Genomic DNA, 20,371 nt, shown 5'->3' on the forward strand with positions numbered 1-20,371 from the left:
TAGGATAAGGAGGGCTGGGAGAAGGAGGAGGAGGAAGAAGAGGAGGAGGAGGAGGAGAAAGAGGAGGAGGAGGAGGGGAGAGAGGGAGGGAGTGAGGGAGGGAGACAGAATGAGAAAGAGAGAAAGAGAAAGAGAGAGAATAAGAGAGAGAAAATGAGAGAGAGAGGATGAGAGAATGAGAGAGAGGCCACTTACATTGTTTAGGACTTTTGAGGTTAGGCATCTATAAAAATCAGTGTTTGCACCTCTTATTTTTAGAACTCATTAGTTTTGTTTCCTTTAGATTTTACTGTGACATAACTTGTCACAATATCTCAACCTTATAAAGGTCAACCCTATTAAAAAGCAGTCTCTGGAGGTTCCCTTGTTCTTGTGTGATACACCCTAACTTTGAATTGTTAATTGGAACCCATCTTCAACCTCTGAGTCCTAGTTGTACTGAGAAGGCTAGGTGGATTCAATGACAGGCTTCAAATGGCAGTTAAGGAGACTAGGTTTAAATCTCAGTTTCCAAGAACTGGGCAATTCCACGCAATTTCAGGCAAGTCCAGGCAAGTCCAGGCCTTAGAAGCTGTCCTGCTGCCTGACCTGAAGCAAGGACAATGGGTCAGCAGCAGTTTCCAGACTTCCTTAGCTACTTCCTCCGCAAGTTTCCAGCCCTCCCCAGAATGTTTCCAGGCCCCACAACCTGGAAATAGAATGTCTGTAGAGATGAATCCAACAGATAAACATAGAGGTTGAAAGTGAGGGGAGACCCTCACTCAAGTCTCGGGATGACGTGACCTCCACAAGAACACATGTAAGACCATCCTTGCTGTAATTTACATGACATTTATTGATAGGAACCAGTGCACTGGAGTTGAGACTCATATCCCACACAGGGACAGTGGAGTTTGACGACCAGTAGCTAAGAGAAGGGGAATTTAAAGGAAGAAACCACAACCCAAGGGGGTAGGGAGGGCGTCATTGGAAGATGTTGAGAGTACCTGTGAAAAATCACAAAGATGAGCTTCCTGTTTCTCAAGATTGTTTAACTTTATGGCCAGCTAGTTCCTGGGAGAAGCTTCCTGCTTCTCAAGGTTGTTCTCTAAGATTTTAATAAGTTTATATTCAGCTAGTTCCTGGGAGAGAGTTGTCAAACTGGATGGTGTAATGCAATTCCAGGACCTGACCAGTTTCTTTCTTCTGCTCTAAACTTTTATCTAGGGGGGGCAACCTTAAAACTTCTACCTTTCAAGGTCACCTAACCTAGAATTCCCTGCTGTTCTCTAAATCAGGCCTGCAAGCTTACTTGGGTGTCTGTCTATTCTGGTAATGGAAGACTGACCCCAACATGCTGGGTTTCTGCAGAATAAAATACTTTTTGGATTTACAATCTATTTGAGTCAGGGGATATCATTCTTCAGTGAATCATGGATCCTTACAGTACTTGCAGACAAACTCATTTGCACAGGTTGTCAGATCAGCTTGCTTCATTAAGCCAAGTGCTCATTCCACTGTTGAAATGGAAAACAGCGAGGCTTTGAGCTTCATTGGGACCAGCAGATACAGTCACTTACTTGTTTTCTGTTAGTGTTAAACATTCCTTTGAGCTCACTCAAGTGCCTGACTTAATTATGATGCTGTCTCTCATTACCAGATCCCATCACCCTGGAAAACTTGTTTTCTAAGTCAAAGTACTAAGTTTTTCTGATCACATTTTGTCTGGTGAGGACCACAGATCCTCTCTGACTGGGGATAATTCATTAAAGCAGCCATGATTCCCAGTGTTGAACAAACCTAGGATAGGCAACTGTTTGTGAATTCAATTCCTGTATTAGATCCCAGTGGGAAAGATCCAAGGAGTCCTTCCAGGGAAGGGGCAAAGAATCAAATGCAAACGCTTGAGAAATAAGTAAATCCAAAACCAGGCTACCCCCAACTTCTACCACCTCTATCACCAAAACAAAAACACAAACCCCAAAACAAACAACAACAACACACACACATACCAAAAAAAAAAAAAAAGAAAAGAAAAAAAAAAACCTACCACCACCACCATCACCATCACCACCACCCCACCAACAAAAACCCTGGAGATTCTGAAAATCCTGTGGAAAAAGAGCCAAGCTATTGCAGCTAGTTCAAGAAACTTTCATTTGCTTACCCTTGTAGGTAACATAATTGACTCAGCCATTGTCTTCTGCTATTGTACCTTTTCCTTAATTTTATCTTATAAAACACAGGTTTCTTTCTGCAACTCCTGTTCCTTTCTATTACTGGATGCTGAAGGGATCCACATTAGGCACAGACTTCAACCAAACACTGATTTCCAAAACGAAGAGATCTTTTATTAAGCAAGACAGAGTGTCAGGGTAGCTGAATCTGAATTGGGCAAAAAGCACAGCAGGTGGCTTGGCAGAAACTGTTCCCCAAGTGAAAGTGGGGAAGTCTGTGCCAGTGAGTTGGTAATTCCTCATTGGAATAGGTAGAAAGTGTAGCCAAATAGGGAATATTCATTGATGGATCTTGGTGTCCTGCCTCAGAAATGTGTCAGGCATGAGGAAGTGGCCAAATGAGGAGTCTAGTGGTTTCTCAAATCACCAAGGTGGAAGGGTTAGTCCCACCAATGCCTTGTTTGCTATGTTTGGGTCTGTTAGAGCCCATCAGAGGTAACTCCTTAACTGGAATTAAACCCAGTTGGAACGTTCAACTAAATTTTTGTCATTTTGTCTTTGAACATTTGGGAAATTACTTTGCTTTCTTTAACTAAGGAATTGAGCTAATAATGGAACATTTCCTGTAGGCTAATATTAAAGAAGATGGCATTCTAAATGCTTTAATGTGTTATCTTAAAAATACTAAGTGTCACTGGCCATGTTTATCCATGCCTTTGATTCCCGTCTACAGAGGTAGGTACAGGATGATCTCTGTGAGTTGAGTTGGAGGCCAAGGGTGAGTTCTACAGTAGCCGGGGCTGCAAAGAGAAACCCAGTCTTGACAAAATCAAAGCATGACAAAAAAAAAAAAAAAAAAAAAAAAAAAAAAAAAAAAAAAAAAAAAAAAAAAAAAACCAACAAATTATCTGGTTCAAAGCCTTGGATGAAACACAAAATAGGATTTGAAAGAGCGTACCCCTAAACGGGAAGCCGCGTCTCTCGCTCCAATCGCGGGGTGGGATGCCCCCAGGAATCACGAGTAGCCGGCCTTGATGTAACAGCAGGAGGTAGCTTTTATTAATGAGATCCCTATTAGCGAAATCCCGGGTCGATACGTATCCCACACAGGAGACAGAGGAATCGACCCTGAGCTTCCAAACTCGGGGGTTTATATAGGAGCATTCGCACAGTTACACATGATTGGTCAATTCAAATGGTGCACAGTTACTTTCGGCACGAAATTATATCAGCAAGGTGTACGTGCTCTCTAGCAGCTCAGCAGGCAGGTAGGGTGGCTCATCTCACTCAGGGGGGTGAAAGAAGGGGAGGGGGTGGCTACAGATGTTCAATGTCCTTGGGGCTGATAGCTGGTTTGGCAAGTCCTATCTCTAACACCCTCTCAGGCACGTCCTAACTTTTTGAAATTTTAATTCTTCATTCCCCACTTCCTTTTGGGAGTAGTTCTAATCTTAGGACTACATGGAGAACTCAGCTTCATCTAGTATAACAGCTTGGTATTGTTGTCTTGACATGAGGATTCTAATCTGGACACTATCCAAGCCTATACACCAAGGTCATGACTAGCTTTTAGAACTTCTAAACTTATACAGACTGTGATCCTCGAGGCACAGTCCCAAGAAGTATTAGGAGTACTAACATATGTAATGTTACATCATTTGTAATGGAAATCAAGCCTATCCCCACACCTATCTTGATAGAACCCAGGACAAACATGACTGAATTTCCCTCTAGGTCCCAGCTCTCAGCCCCAACAGCTAGTACACGGCTGGTGAGGGCTGAGAATTGACAGCTGTCAGGGTAGTCAGCAGCACCAGGTATGGTCCTTTCCAGCGAGGCTCGAGTGTCTAGGCTCAATGTAGCTGCAGTCTCCTGGAACTGATGACTGATGAGATGTCTCAGGGGTCTCCGGAGCATAGGCTGCTGTCAGCTGTGAGCAGATTTCTTTCTGTATCACCTGTAGGTCTTTTAGCCTGGCACACAAATCATTATTACTATGGCACTATGACATGTTGGTTCAGTAACATCATCTAATACAGTCAGGGGAGCTGAGGCCCCATATAAGATCTCAAAGGGGGTAAGGCTGAATCTGGAAGGGGTATTTCTTGCTCTGAAGAGAGCAAGAGGGAAGGAGTGTCACCCAGTCTGCACTAGTCTCCATGGTTAATTTAATTTGGTCAGGGTCTCTTTTAAAATTTTATTTATTTACTCTATCTGTCCTGAACTTTGAGGTCTGTAGATACAATGTAATTTCCAATCGACCTCTAAGTACTTGGCCACACCCTGGCTTACCTTGGCAATGAAAATAGGGCTGTTGTCTGACCAGATTACCTTGGGCACTCCAGACTGGGGGAAGATTTCTTCCAGTATCTTCTTGATGACTATCGAAGCCGTCTCTTGCAGTTGTTGGCTTCACCAGGGCATCCAAGAGATGGTAAAGGCATCTGCAGTGCTAATGTGCTGGGGGGCAGAAGTTCAGCCATCCCAGATGAGGTCATGTTGTCCACCATGGCAGCACCCACTTGTCTCTGACCTTAATTCATGAAGAGAACTCTTCCCGTCTGTGGACAAGGTCCTCGGCTTTCAGCAGGGGTCAATCAGCCAGTTGCAGAGGTCTTTCCTCCACCCGTGGGCTTCTGCCAGTACTTGACACTCGTGCTGTGGTGGCTCCAGGTCCAGATTGGGCAGCAAGGTGACCAGATTGTCCCCAACCGGTGGAGAATCTAGTCCATGGCAGCTGACCAGTGGTCCCATCTTTTGGGGCACTCTATTCAAAGGCAGAACATCAGCCACTCTATCACAGTTTAAGTCCTGGATTGGGTGATAATTGTTAGTGCCCGGCTGGCAGGAACAGTGTGTTCCAGGCAAAAAAGCAGTAAGCCATTCATCTCCCAGCATCAGGTACTGGTGCACTGAGACAGGTCTTAAGCTCCACATACACAGTCTGTAGATATGCATACACATGGCCTCACCCAGTCATTTCAGCCCACGCAAGCCAATTTGGAGAGCAATTTTCTCATGAGCAAGGGATAGGGGCAGTCAGGGATGGATGACTATGAACTAGTGGGTTACCCGGCCCATGCCAAGGTCCACTGTTCTTCGGGCAGTCCATAAGTATTGTTCCTTGCCAGTAGCCCCTTGCATTCAAGGTCTTTGGATATTGGCCCACTGGGGGGCATAGGAGCACAGAGCATTGGGTCCCTGTATCCACACTTCCCTTCTATCTCTGTACATAGCCAGCACTCTAGGACCAAGAAGCTCTCCAGTGGCCCCTCTTGTTCTTTCTTGGGCAGTCCCTGACCCAGTGTCCTTTTTCTTTGCATTAGGCACACTGATCTTTAGCCAGGAATTCTCTTCTGTTGTCAGGTACTATCTTCCTAGGTTCCCTGACTACTGTGGCGAGTATATGTTCCTCTCTCGTCTTCTATCTCTCTTTAGCTCTTTAATTTCTCTTTTAACCTTACTTTCTCTGTAACTTATACTAACTCTCAGCAACTTAACTTAACCCTTTAAATTTCTGTAACATTCTCTTTATATCCTTTCCTTATCTTAGCCAGATTGGTGGGGCATTTTCCAGCCCCTCAGAGACCCACACTTGGAGTCTGGCGGCAGACCTGAAGCACTCCCTACCTTCAGGCGTCTGAAGAAAGCAGGCAGAAGTGAGGGCCTTCTATCCGTGTCTGGAACATTCTTTCTGGCCTCCAGTAGGATTCTGTCTTTCCTCAGTGGTAAAGAATACCTTAACAGTTACTAACAAGCATCTCAAATGAGAAAACAAGAGAATCTTGAAATAGAGGTCTACTGAAGAGGGCAAACAGCATTTATCTCTCTTCAGTGTCAGCTCCGTTGCTTTGCCTCTCAAGAGAACCAGCCTCCAAATGACACTAGGCTTTTAGTAACAAATAATAACAAAAGGATGGAGAAATGGTTAGAACCTGGTTGCTAGATGCCAGGTGGCTGACAAAAGAATCGTAACCAGTTCACCTGGGGCTATCAGGACCTCAGTAGCAGCCCTTTACCAAACCGTCTCACTGGGTTTAAAAGGCCCATGGAAAAGAAAACATTAATCCTGACCTTGGCCACCGCCAAAGCCTGAATTCTAAATCTTGACTGGCAAAACAAAACAAAGTTCTTTACAGCTTGTTGTAGATTCTTTGAAACTATTTTAGGGGCTCTTTTTGTCCCCCAACCTGGGGCATTTTGACCACAGGGGCAGGAACTGGCTGCTGTGGGGATAGGATCAAAGGCACTCTCCATGTTAATGATTATCAATGAGAAAAGTAATTTAATGCTGGAGACTGACTCCTCCCTTGGAATAAGGACAACACTAGCAGGTATCGGTCAAGCACAGTGGGGAACCCTGGCTGAGACTTCAGTAACAAAAGACTGACTACGTGGCCTGAATAAATTAGGGAAATAACCAGGAAGGCCAGCCTAATTCTGACTCAGGTGAGAAGAACAAAAGGCTTCCACATGTAAGGGCAGGGCTCAGCAGGGGTCAAACCTTGCTGGAGACCCAGAAGGGCCTTGTTTCAGCTGAAAACATTCCATGAATGCAAACTTCTTGTGCCCTAAATTATAGGAAGAGGCTTCCTTAAAGAACTTCTCTTAATGAGCGCTCTCCTTCTGTGAGCAAATGTCAGAAATTCCTTTCTTGTTCTTGTTTTCCTTAGAGTCCTCTCCCACCTGGCTCTCAGCCTTTTCAGATAGTTCCTCCTGCCTCTGCCTCCTTCAGCAAATCCTACCAGTGTGTGCCACCACAACCGGCTGAAACTCCGCCTTTAAGTTTCCTTACTCCCAAGCAAAATTTAAATCTTTCCCAGCTCATCACAGCTGGCTGCGAGCACAAGCATAGATAAAACACTATGCTTTAAAAATTAACTTTGGCTATCAACCAACACACCGCCAATAGAGCGGGGGTCTACAAAATTAAGTTCCTTACTCACTAAGCATTAAGGGGACCAAGTAAAACTCTTCGACGAACAAAGCAAACAGTTTCATGATTTCAAACACAGTCATCGGTCCAAGATTCAAACACAGTCGTCAGTCCAAATTCAAATACGAAACAAAAATCAAAAAGACACTGGACAATACCAGAAAACAATCCAGGCAAACAAGACCAAGACAAAGCATCCTATCCAGAAAACCACAGACATGTACACAGAGTGGGATTCCACATCCACTCTCTCAACACAGACACAGAGTGGGATTTCACATTCACTCTCTTCCTCTTGACTGGCCACAGCTGAGCTCTCCCGACTGTTCTCCGCCCGTGGAACATCTTCCAGGGGCTGCAGCTTGTGGGCCCGGGGCATCCCTTCTTCTGCAGCCACAAGGCAGGAATACACATCTGCCCTCTTACCACAAGACAGGAATACACATCTGCCCTCTTAGCACAGGGCAGGAGTACACATCTGCCCTCTTAGCACGGGGCAGGAATACACATCTGCTCTCTTACCACAAGGCAGGAATACACATCTGCCCTCTTAGCACAGGGCAGGAGTACACATCTGGCCTCTTAGCACAGGGCAGGAATACACATCTGCTCTCTTACCACAAGGCAGGAATACACATCTGCCCTCTTAGCACAGGGCAGGAATACACATCTGCCCTCTTAGCACAGGGCAGGAATAAACATCTGCCCTCTTACCACAAGGCAGGAATACACATCTGCCCTCTTAGCACAGGGCAGGAATACACATCTGCCCTCTTAACACTGACCAGTACTAAACACACATATATACACACATGGCGGAACCAAAACAGAGACAGACACAGACTGACAATTGCGGCGCCGCTCACACAGAAACACTCAGACAAACATCCAACTCACATCCACATGTATACACACACACACTCAGCGGCCACTTTCTAGCACTCACACCAACGTACCTCCAAGTGGCATTCAGGGTTCCGGGGGGTCACGCTCCGATCTCGGTGGGACCTCCAAATGAAAGAGCGTAAATGGGGAGCTGCGTCTCTTGCTCCAATTGCGGGGTGGGATGCCCCCAGGAATCACGAGTAACCGGCCTTGATGTAACAGCAGGAGGTAGCTTTTATTAATGAGATCCCTATTAGCGAAATCCCGGGTCGATACGTATCCCACACAGGAGACAGAGGAATCGACCCTGAGCTTCCAAACTCGGGGGTTTATATGGGAGCATTAGCGCGGTTACACATGATTGGTCAATTCAAATGGTGCACAGTTACTTTCGGCACGAAATTACATCAGCAAGGTGTACGTGCTCTCTAGCAGCTCGGCAGGCAGGTAGGGTGGCTCATCTCACTCAGGGGGGTGAAGGAAGGGGAGGGAGTGGCTACAGATGGTCAATGTCCCTGGGGCTGATAGCTGGTTTGGCAAGTCCTATCTCTAACACCCTCTCAGGCACGTCCTAACTTTTTGAAATTTTAATTCTTCAGATTCAGATTTCACTCACTTAAATATATTGTTTCCCTATTAAAAATGCTAACTGGTCCATAAATGTATCTGGTTGTCATGACTACTACTATTGTGTTCACAGTAAATAAATAAATACACAAGCAAAGAAGAACAACGTTAGTTTCCATGACATTTGTTTTTAATTAAGCTACTTTCCCTGTGTTACTTGAGTCAGTATAAAGAGATATGATACACATTTAAATGATAGAAATCATTCAGGAACCTATGATATGGGCTAAATGAACAGTAATTGGTTGGGTTAAGATTTAAATTGAGGGAGAGGTTATTCAGGTCTGCTGTGAACAGGATTGCTTCTCTAAGAAGAGATTTGAGCCAGACTCAGAATGGTTGCTTAGATGTGGATAAGAAGGATGGAAAACAAAACAGCTTATTCTAAGCAGTGCTTGAGCAGACCCAAACCTCTCAAGATGATAAGGGCAAAGGAAATGATATCCCTTTAGACTGACACAGACAACAGCATATGAGGATTTCGCCTGGCCCAGATCCTGCCAAAGGATGCCAGGTCTAGCAAAACTAGATATGGGAGCTTTGCATGAACAGCATCAAACTAATGAAGAGCTCAGGGTTCCAGTATCAATATCAATTTTTTTCTTCAAATCCTGAAAAATTTCTCTGTGGTGTAATATTCATTAATCTCACATTCTTTTATGTCTCTCCATCTTTTCTACAATCAAACCAGAGATTTAAATTCAGGCTTTCAGTTCCTTAGAAAATGGAAGAATTAACAATAATAACCTGTAGATGAGCAAATTCTTATTACAGCAAAAATATTTAGTAAATCAAAACCAAATATTTGTGTAACAATTAGAAACTTATTTATATGCAATGCTTCATATAGTTAAGAGGAAATTGTATACTCTCTGTTTAGCACAAACAATACTGTTTTCATTGCTGGACAAACCTGTTTTATTGAAAGAGAGGTGGTGGAGCAAAACTGTGAGCTGTATAATATCTGCTAACCTTTATCAACGCAGTAGGCAATCGATAAAATGACTTGCAGATAATGCTTGATTATATAAAACCGAACACCCCTCTAAACCTGTGTCCTTCCTTGCTATCTATTGTCTTCTTTCACCTTTTGCAGTCCTCTGTTTAACAAATCAACTAATCATTGGATATTTTAGAAGCCTAGTGAATGTGGATGAAAGAATCAGAGGTGTAGTTAAAGCTCACCAGTATTTTTCCTTGGAAACCTCTATTTTCAGAGGCTTGTCACTTAGCTGCAAAAATACTGTTATGGCTTAGAACTTGTTGTACATGAACTCACTAGAGACAAGATGGTCACAGATGCTTTTTGCTCCTTTCTAAAATGAGCTTCTTAGACTACTTGCTTTCAAAAAAAGCTGAGCTAAAATAAGAGGTTGTCATTTTTATACTTACTCTTACAGCTATAAAAACAGCTCCAGTTAATTGAGGAAAACTGTTTTAGGTCACTATATTATCATGTAGAAGGAAATGCACTTACTTAGTAACACATAGAAATATGATATTAGGTCTTTAACAATAATAATAGGTTGCTGACTGAGTAAAAGTACACATATACTGGGGATACTTTAAATATTTTTATTGCTATTTGTTTTTTCTGTATTTGATTAGGAGTCCCGTTATATAGCTTAGGCTATTCCCAAAACCACTGTTTGTCTTGTGCTGGCTTCAAACTCATGAACATCCTGTTTCATCCACACAGCAATAAGGGTATATACCATCATTTTATTATTGAGAATAGATGTATTAGGTCATCTTGGACTTATTGTCTCCTTTCAAAGTTCACATGTACAATAGGGTTTAATTTTTAATTTTACATTTACTGAATAGAAGGAAAAGATATGGAATTCTCAGACACAGTGTTACTCAACAGTGAAACAGCGGTATTAAATCATCAAAAGTGTGCAAATTATGTAGTCTTAGTAACCATGAAATTCTACCATTTACAACAATATAGAAATAACTGGAGAATTGTACATTAAGTAAAAGGAGTCATGCATGAGAAGAGAGGTACATATCATTTATGGGTGCCATATAAAATTGTTTCCCTAGAAGTTGGGAGTATCTGAGTCCAAAGAAAACAGGTGAAAATGTAGTGAGATAGGAAAGAAGTTTAATGTATATTAATGTAAATGTCACTTTTACTTCCTCCAAGGAAGTGATGAGATAAGAGCCATACTCAAGCTGTTCAAACACAAGGCCTCAATTGAGTGCCGAGTGTTTCCTTCTCAATTCTGACTAGGCCTAGGCTTGAAAGTTTCTAGCCTTGGTGCTGTCCAATTTTCCAAGCTTACTGAGTTAATCTAGCTTCTCTAGGCATTTGACTGAAGTGTTGTGCTTGGCCTCATACTAACTTTGGCAATATGTTCTAATCTTCTGCTTCCTCATTCTCTGGTTCATTCTGTCTTCACCTATATATAATTTGTTTTCCCTGCAACCTGTCTCTAAAATTGTTTCAGTATAATAGCCTCCCACACACTATATATATCATATATAAACATCTCTCTCTCTCCCTCCCTCCACATAAGTAACCTTTCTTGAATATGCCGTTATCATGAGACTTGGGCATATCCTATAAGTAGCCTCTCTTGAGGATGCTGTTCTCATGAGAGTTGGGCATATCCTATCTCTGATACCTTCTGTCAATTCTTTCTCTGATTTGTCACCTTGTCTGCCCCTCAATTAGACTTTACTTTCCAACATGGCTGGTTGCTTCTACAAACTAACCATACTTTCATTGTTAGGAATTAAAGGTGTGTACTAAGGGTATGTATATATTCTAGCCAGATCATACTGTAATGCAGGATGTCTGCATTGCAGTTGGTTCTTACCTTAGGATATGATCCCTTGCCAGAACAGCCATGTACTACTGTATAGCAAGGTATATGTGGAAAACAGTAATGACTTCTATGTTTGCAAAAGCTAAAGAAAAATATTGGGGTCCAGGAATTGCCTCACAAACAATACAAACACTGATCCGAGGCAGGAATAATTTATTCAGCATATGCCCCAGGACATATTGACCAGTACCATGGTCCAGATTCAGAAATTGAACTCCAAATTAAGATCCTACAAGGTTTTAAGCCCAAAATCCACAAAGATATGTACTAACTTATTTCACCAATCAATATTTAGGGACAGGAAATTTTCTTAGGAACATATCTTTGTTATACACCTATCCTGCTCCCATTGCTTGGGGTATTCAACTACAGCAGGAGACTTGCCTGGTCTATTCATGTCTTAATTTGTCTACCAGGATGAGACTTGTCTAACATTCATGTCTTAAGTTGATGACCAGGATGTTTCCAGGAAGGTCTTGGGAACTTAAACTTTACTGAACACTACACAAAATTGGAAGTCATATTTCAATTAGTTTCTTATATTGGTGTAGTTATCTCATATTGGGGTATATCCCAGGGGGAGATTATACCTTTAAAGCTTATAAATGGGTACAGAAAGTGCTGTTGGATAGACGATTTGGGTCCAAGTTTATTGTGGGTAACTATAGACAACAGTTCTATTGACTTTCATCATGATTGGTTTCCAAGGGGTGGAACAAAACACAATGTATAATTAATCTTGGAATTAGTAAGATTCCTAGCAACAGCTGAAACATATAAGAAAATGTCCTTATAATGTCAGGCTAATCAAAAAACACAGCTTTAACCTTTTATCTAGGCCTTAACATTTCATTTAAGTCTTAATATTTTATCTAGGCCTTAACAGAAATTTTATTAAAAGTTTTAACTATAAAGAAATGATGTTTGAGAAGATACATTTAATCCGATTTAAACATTAAAAATATATCCATACATCACAGCACATCCCAATATTATGTATAATTCTTATATTTTATATGCAATGAAAAAAGTTTTAAATAAGTGTGACAAGAATGGCTTACCAATATATTTATAGATATAGGCCATGTATAGATAATTGATATTACTTACCTTTAATTAACAATTTAATAACTTTCAATTCATTTGCTAAGATTTTATACTACCTTTCCAGTGATAAGGGAATCAAAAATGTTTCCTTAATTTTCTGGGAAGTACGTAAAAGTCAGAAAATGTAAACATCCTTTCATTCTGTTGCCTTTCTTTTCTCAGAAGTCCTAAGTTACTATGCTATTATTTTCAGACATGGACACAAACACACACAAATATACATGTACATATACAAAAACACACATACATACATATACATTTATATACACATAATTTATACATATTAATTTATATACATACATATATTGTGTGATTTTGTGTGTGTGTGTTTGTGTGTGTGTATGAGAGGAAGGGCATTTATGTACAGAAAGAGAGAAAAGTTTATTGCCTTTTTTCTAACAAGCAGCTGCCTCTTCTTTCTTCACCCACAGCCCTCAGGTCATCTGGGAGTGACACTTTTCTGAGCAAATGGGGTAGTATTATCCTGCTACTGTAACAAGAAAAGGCAGGGATTTCTCTTAGCTCTTTCACTTCTATTCCTTGTTATAGGGTTTGCTTTAACTTCCTTTTTAGATACAATAACTTTAAATTTGTTTCATTTTCTCCATTACTTAACAAATATCTGTCAGTTTCTAAATTATGTGGTTACTCTGTGAGCAAGAAACACCAATGACTTTGAGGTTATGGTTTTGTTTCCTTGTGTATATTGGTAATACTGCAGTGGTGGTTGTTATAGTAACCAGCTATCTTCAACAGGGGAAGGGGTATGGGAGTTTAACAATGCTTAAGACTTATTAGAAATAAATAATGTTCCTAGACTTCACGTTTCACTAGATTATTGTAAGGCACTTGTTAGTTTCTAGTCTCTAGTGTCAAATAAAAGGTGGACTTTCCTTCTAAAGCTGATGGACTTTCTGACTTAATGCTGATAAATTCAGTCTTCATCGCACATTTAAATTGATTTGTGTAATACTCATCAAATGAATATCCCAGTTACCAAAATAATGAACGTATTCTATGTAGGCAGTTGTGTGAGCCATTGCCTCTCATAGACAGCATTTGATTTGTAAATGACTAAGTTCTTTAAAAGTGCTTCCTAATTCACTTTCAAGGTTTCCTTTCTGCGCTAGAGATAGAAATGGATAAGTACATGCATAACATGTAATCCACCAGTCACTTACATCTGTTTCACTTATTTTTTATACTCTGTTATTCTGAAATACTATTATTCACCTTTATATTTTAGTTTCAGTAGCCTGATTAATAAATCTATTCATGCAATTTGAATATTATGCTTTGATTTAATAATTGTTTACACACACACACACTTTTAAAATGATCATGGATTAGGCAATGTGTTTTTATTTATAATATTTAATTAAAATGTTTTTTAAAATTTTAATTGAACTATATCATTTTCGATTCCTTTCCTTTCCAGGAAACACTCCCATGAAATGATGTTTCTTCTCTCTCCAGACAAACACAAGATTTGCTGTAAGATTGTGTCTCCTAGAAATGCCAGAAAAGCTTCATCCATGATGTCTCACCAACATGGCTACCTAAACAAAACTTGAACAGTAATACCATTGATATGCTACCACAGAAAGTGGAAAGTTCAGAAGGCTTCAACCCTAATAAAAGAATCACAGGCAGCTAAGAAATGTTGAGGGGAAGAACATATTTTTTATTCACTTGATATAAACTATAATTTTCAGGTTTAGAGATTTTACTTATTGAAGATTTTAATAGTTTTCTCTATGATGAATAAAAAGAACCACTGAATAAGTGCATTTCAAGTTTTTCCCTAATTTCCACATGAGTCTCTTTTTTCTTTTTTTATTCTTAAACATTTTATTTTATTTTTTTTTACTTTTTTATTTGTTTTTATTCTCAAATTGTTTGTAGTAATTTGAATTGGTGTGGCCTCCGTAGACTCCTGTGTTCTAATGCTTGGCCATAGTGAATGTCACTATTTAGAGGTGCTGCTTTTTGGAGTATGTGTGGCTTTGTTGGAGAAAGTATGCCAACAGGGGATTGGCTTTGAGGTTTTAGAAGCTCAAAAGCAGGCCTAGTGACACATAGTTATTTGTTTCTGCCTGACAATAAAGTTGTAGCAGTGTAGTATCTACTCTATCCTATGGTTATTAGTATTCACTCTTAGGCAGATTTATAATGAAAAGGAATGAGCTGAACAAGGAAAAATAGAAAATGCACAGTGTGAGGAAAAATACAACAAGGAAATAGAATGGAGTTAAGTTCTATGAGCTCCTTCTTAAGTTTCATGTCCTCCCACATGCTCACATGATCCGCACCATGATAAAAATGAACTGTACTGGCTGGTTTTGTGATCAAGGGTGAAGGGACCAGACAATTGTGAGTGTTGTGGTCCCTGGGCTAATAGTCTTGGGTTCTGTAAAAAAGCAGGCTGAACAAGCCAGGGGGAAGCCAGCCAGTAAGAAACGTCCCTCCATGGCCTCAGTATTAGCTCTTGCTTCCTGACCTGCTTGAATTCTAGTCCTGACTTCCTTTGGTGATGAACATCAATGTAGATGTGTAAGCTGAATAAGCTCGTTCCTCCCCAACTTTCTTCTTTGTCATGATGTCTGTGCAAGAATAGAAACCCTGACTAAGACATGGACTGAACCTCTGAAAGCATAAGCCAACCACAATCAAATGTTTTCCTTTATAAGAGTGTCTGTTGCCATAATGTCTCTTCACAGCAATGGAAACTTTAACTAAGGCAGGGGTTGTTAACATCGAGTGGCTATTGCTGTGATAAGCCTGACAATGCTTTTGTTTGGTGGGATGTGGACATTGGTACTTTGTATAGAAAAACAGATGCAAGCAGTGGACCTTAATGGACCATTTTGGGAGGAACATGGAAGACAGTGATACTGAGAGTGATTTGAACTGTGGGGTCTGGCTCACGAGTCTTCAGAGGAGAAGAATGTTAGCATATGTCTATCCTTGTGACATTTTGGTGAAAACTATGGCTGCTTTCTGTACTTGTTCAAAAAGTCTACTGAGGCTTATTGGATTAATTGCTTTGGCAGAGAAAATCTCAAAACAGCCTAGTATCAATTCAGTCCTATGGTTATTAGTATTCATTCTTATGCATATCTGTAATGAAAAGGAGCAGGCTGAGTAAGAAGAAATAGAAAGTGTACAATTTGAAGAGAAAGGGGGTACCAGGAAGTGGATTGGAGCTAAGTCCATAAACTGAATAAACAGAATCTCCATGTTAAAGGGAATTAAACCGAGTGGTGAGTTCAGGGCAAGATTCCAGTCAATTAAGCTTCTAACTTATCAAAAAAAATTAAAACTACTGAATTGTATAAGCTTCTTATGATGAGAAAACTGATCTCATATTTAAAAATCTAAAAATTTTATTCCTAGTACTGAGGTTAATGTACTATGCTACCCTTTCATAAATAAGATATATAAACTGTACAAAAGTAGATAATGTTTTACAGACACTGAAGAGTGAATTCCTATGAATAAAAGTTTTTTAATTCCCAAAAAGATATACAAGATATTTTGTGATATCTACATTTGTTTTTCTATCCCCCTGTTTCATTCCAGGTTCCAAGAGGAGAAACTCACAAATAACTATTAAGAAAAATCAACTTTGATTCATACCTAAATACATAGATAGACAGAATACCAAAAGATTGGAGAACAGCAGCTAATTAGGAAAAAATAGCCAGTTATGAGTACACTTTCTGAATGATAGAAGGGACAGAGATTTTCAATAACTTCCCAGGCAAGTTAAAAGTGCATAACCAAGTCTGCACAAGGAACTGACCCTGTGCCGGAGCTCTCTATATCCGAATCCTACTAGAAGGGAGCTGGTCTCCCAGTAATGCTGAAAGACCTGAGATCACAGGAAAGACTACCACTTTAGCTCCAAGAGACCCACCTGGAGCAATGAAGACAGAGGAACCACGGAGCAGTCTGGTACAGGATCCTCTGGTTTTCTTCTGTGCCTGAGCTTATCCTGTGCCACAGCTCTTGGTACCCAAATCCCGATGGGAAACAGCTGAACTCCTAGGCTTGATGAATAGCAGACCTACAGGAGGATCAAGTCACTGTCAGAGAAAGCAAGAACAGCTAAAACCAGAGATAACTAGATGGTAAGAGGCAAGTACAAGAACCTAAGCAACAGAAACCAAGGCCACTTGGCATCTACGGAACCCAGTTCTCCTACCACAGCAAATCCTGGATATCACAGCAAACTGGAAAAGCAAGATTCTGATTTAACCTCACATCTCATGATTAGAGAACTTTAAGAAGAATATAAAAAAGTCCCTTAAAGGAATACAGGACAACACAGGTAAACAAGTAGAAGCCCTTAAAGAGGAAACAAAAATCCTTTAAAGAATTACAGGAAAACAATCAAACAGGTGAAGGAATTGAACAAAACAATCCAGGATCTAAAAATGGAAATAGAAACAATAAAGAAATCACAAAGGGAGACAACCCTGGAGATAGAAAACCTAGGGAAGAGATCAGGAGTCATAGTCAAGCATCAACAATATAATAAAAGAGATAGAAGAGAGAATCTCAGGGGCAGAAGATACCTTAAAAAAACATAGAAACAACAGAAAAGAAAATGAAAAATGCAAAAGAAACCTCGTACCTAAAGCATTCAGGAAATCCAGGATACAATAAGAAGATCAAACCCACAGATAATAGGTATAGAAGAAAACAAAGACTCCCAACTTAAAGGGCCAGTAAATGTTTTCAACAAAATTATAAAAGAAAACATCCTTAACCTAAAAAGAGAGATGCAAGAAGCATACAGAACTCCAAATAGATTAGACCAGAAAAGAAATTCCTCCTGTCACATAATATTCACAACACCAAATGTACTAAACAAAGAAAGAATATTAAAAGCAGTAAGGTCAAGTAACATATAAAGGTAGACCTCTCAGAATTACACCAGACTTCTTAACAGAGACTATGAAAGCTAGAATATCCTTGGCAGATGTCATAGAGAACCCAAGAGAACACAAATGACAGCCCAGTCTACTATATACAGCAAAACTCTCAATTACCATAAATGGAGAAAATAAGGTATTCTATCACAAAACCAAATTACAAAATATATTTTCACGAATCCAGTCCTCCTAAGAAAACTGTAACAGAAGAAGAGAACCTATTTACACACTAAAAAGTAAGAAAAAATATAAAACTTCTTTCTACTAACCCAAAAGAATATAGCCACAAAAACATAATTCTACTTCTAACAACAAAAATAGTAAGAAAGAACAATCATTGGTCCCTAATATCTCTCAACATCAATGGACTCAATTTCCCAATAAAAGGACATAGACTAACATGTAGATATGTGAACAGGACCAGCATTTTGCTGCAAACAGGAAATGTACCTCAGTGACAATGATGGACACTTCCTCAGAGTAAAAGGCTGTGAAAAAGGAGTTTCTTAAAAGAAACTTTACTAAAGCTCAAAGCACATATTGCACCTCACCCAATAACAGTGGGTGACTGCAATACCCCACTTTTATTAGTGGACAGATCATGGAAACATAAACAAAACCGAGATACAGTACAATTAAAGGAACTTATGAACCAAATAGATTTATCAAATATTTATAGAATATTTTACCCTAAAACAAAAGAATGTATCTTCTTCTCCACACCTCATGGTACCTTCTCCCGAATTGACCATATAATTGACCAACAAAACAAGTCTCAGCAAGTATCAGAAGATTGAAATAATTGCATGCATCCTATCAGATCACTGGTCTTCAGCAATAACAAAACGACAGAAAACCCACATACAAATGGAAGCTGAACAATACTCTATTCAATGACAACTTGGTCAAGAAAGAAATAAGCTAAAGACTTTTAGAATGTAATGAAAATGAGGGCACATCATACTCAAACTTACGGGACACAATAAAAACAGTGCTAAGAGGAAAACTCATAGGTCTGAGTGCCTCTAAAAAGAAACTGGAGAGAGCATGCACTGGCCACTTAACAGCACACCCGAAAGCTCTTGAACAAAAAGAAACAAATACATCCAAGCAGAGTAGATGGAAGGAAATATTCAATCTCAGGGCTGAAATAAACCAAGTAGAAACAAAAAGAACTGTACAAGGAATCAACAAAACCGGAAGCTGGTTCTTTGAGAAAAACAACAAGATAGATAAACCTTTAGTCATACTAGCCAGAAAGACACAGGGACAGTAAACAAATTAACAAAATTAGAAATGAAAAGGGAGAGATAATAACAGAAACTGAGGAAATCCAAAAAATTATCAGACCCTACTGCAAAAGTCTGTACTCAACAAAAGTGGAAAATTTGAATAAAATGGAAAATTTTCTAGAGAGAGATCAGGTACCAAAGTTAAATCAGGATCAGATTATCATCTAAATAGCCTGTAACTCCTAAAGTAATAAAAATTCTCCCTCTCACCAAAAGAAGCCCACGACCAGATGAATTTAGGACTGAATGCTATCATATCATAGAAGACCCAATACTAACACTCTCCAGATGATTCCACAAAATAGAAACAGAAGGAACAATACCTAATTCATTCTATGAAGCCACAATTACTCTTATACCTAAGCACAAAAAGACCCAACAAAGAAAGAGAACTTCAGACAAATTTCCCTTGTGATAACTGATGCCAAAGTACTTAATAAGAGTCTAGTAAACCAAATCCAAGAACACATCAAAATGATCATCCACCATGATAAAGTAGGCTTCATCTCAGGGATACAGGGATGGTTCAATATACAGAGATCCATCAACGTAATCCACTATATAAACAAACTCAAAGAAAAAATCCACATGATCATCTCATTAGATGTTGAGAAAGCATGTAACAAAACTCGACACGATGTTTTGTTTTTTCATGATAAAAGTCTTGGAAAGATCAGGAATTCAAGGTCCATACCTACACATAATAAAAGCAATTTACAGCAAACCAGTAGCCAACATCAAACTAAATGGAGCAAAACTAGATGCAATCCCATTAAAATAAAAAAAAACAAACCTATAGATGGCCACCCACCCTTTTCCTACCTATTCATTATACTATTTGAAGTTCTAGCCAGAAACAACTAGACAACAAAAAAGGTCAAAGGGATACAAATTGGAAAAGAAGTCAAATTATCACTATTTACAGATGATAAAATAGTATACTTAAGTGACCCCCAAAAATTTTTCTCCAGAATACTCCTACAGCTCATAAAAACTTCAGCAAACTTTTGGCTGGGTATTAAACTCAAAGCAGGAGCCTTTCTCTATCAAAGGGTAAGCAGGCTAAGGAAGATATTTGGGAAGCACACCTTTCACAATAGCCACAAATAATATAAAAGGCCTTGGTGTGACTAACCAAGCAAGTGAAAGATCTGTATGACAAGACTTTCAAGCTCTGAAGAAAGAAATTGAAAATCTCAGAAGATGGAAAGATCCTCCATGCTGTGCTCATGGATTGGCAGTATTAATATAGTAAAAATGGCCATCTTGCTAAATGTAATCTGTAGATTCAATGCAATCTTCATCAAAATCCTAAATGAATTCTTCATGGAAGTAGAAAGCAATTTTCAAGTTTATTTGGAATAACACATACAAAACATTCCCAGGATAGTGGAAATTATTCTCAACAATAAAAGAACTTCTGGGGGAATCACCATCTCTCACTTCAAGCTGTAGTACAGAGCAATAGTGATAAAACTGCATGATATTGGTACAGAGACAGGCAGGTAGATCAATGGGATAGAATTGAAGACCGAAAAATGAGCCCACACATCTAGGGTCACTTGATCTTTGACAAAGGAGCTAAAACCAT

General features: G+C 39.6%; 1 pseudogene; it reads right to left on the reverse strand.

Annotated features, from left to right (window-relative positions):
• Positions 1 to 3,960: 3,960 nt before the first annotated feature.
• Positions 3,961 to 7,471, reverse strand: LOC147995469 (uncharacterized; annotated as a pseudogene).
• Between the last annotated feature and the right edge of the window lie 12,900 nt (positions 7,472 to 20,371).

The sequence above is a fragment of the Rattus norvegicus genome, chromosome 3 (genome assembly GCF_021556685.1).
Source record: "Rattus norvegicus strain SHRSP/BbbUtx chromosome 3, alternate assembly SHRSP_T2T, whole genome shotgun sequence".
NCBI classification, from domain to species: domain Eukaryota; kingdom Metazoa; phylum Chordata; class Mammalia; order Rodentia; family Muridae; genus Rattus; species Rattus norvegicus.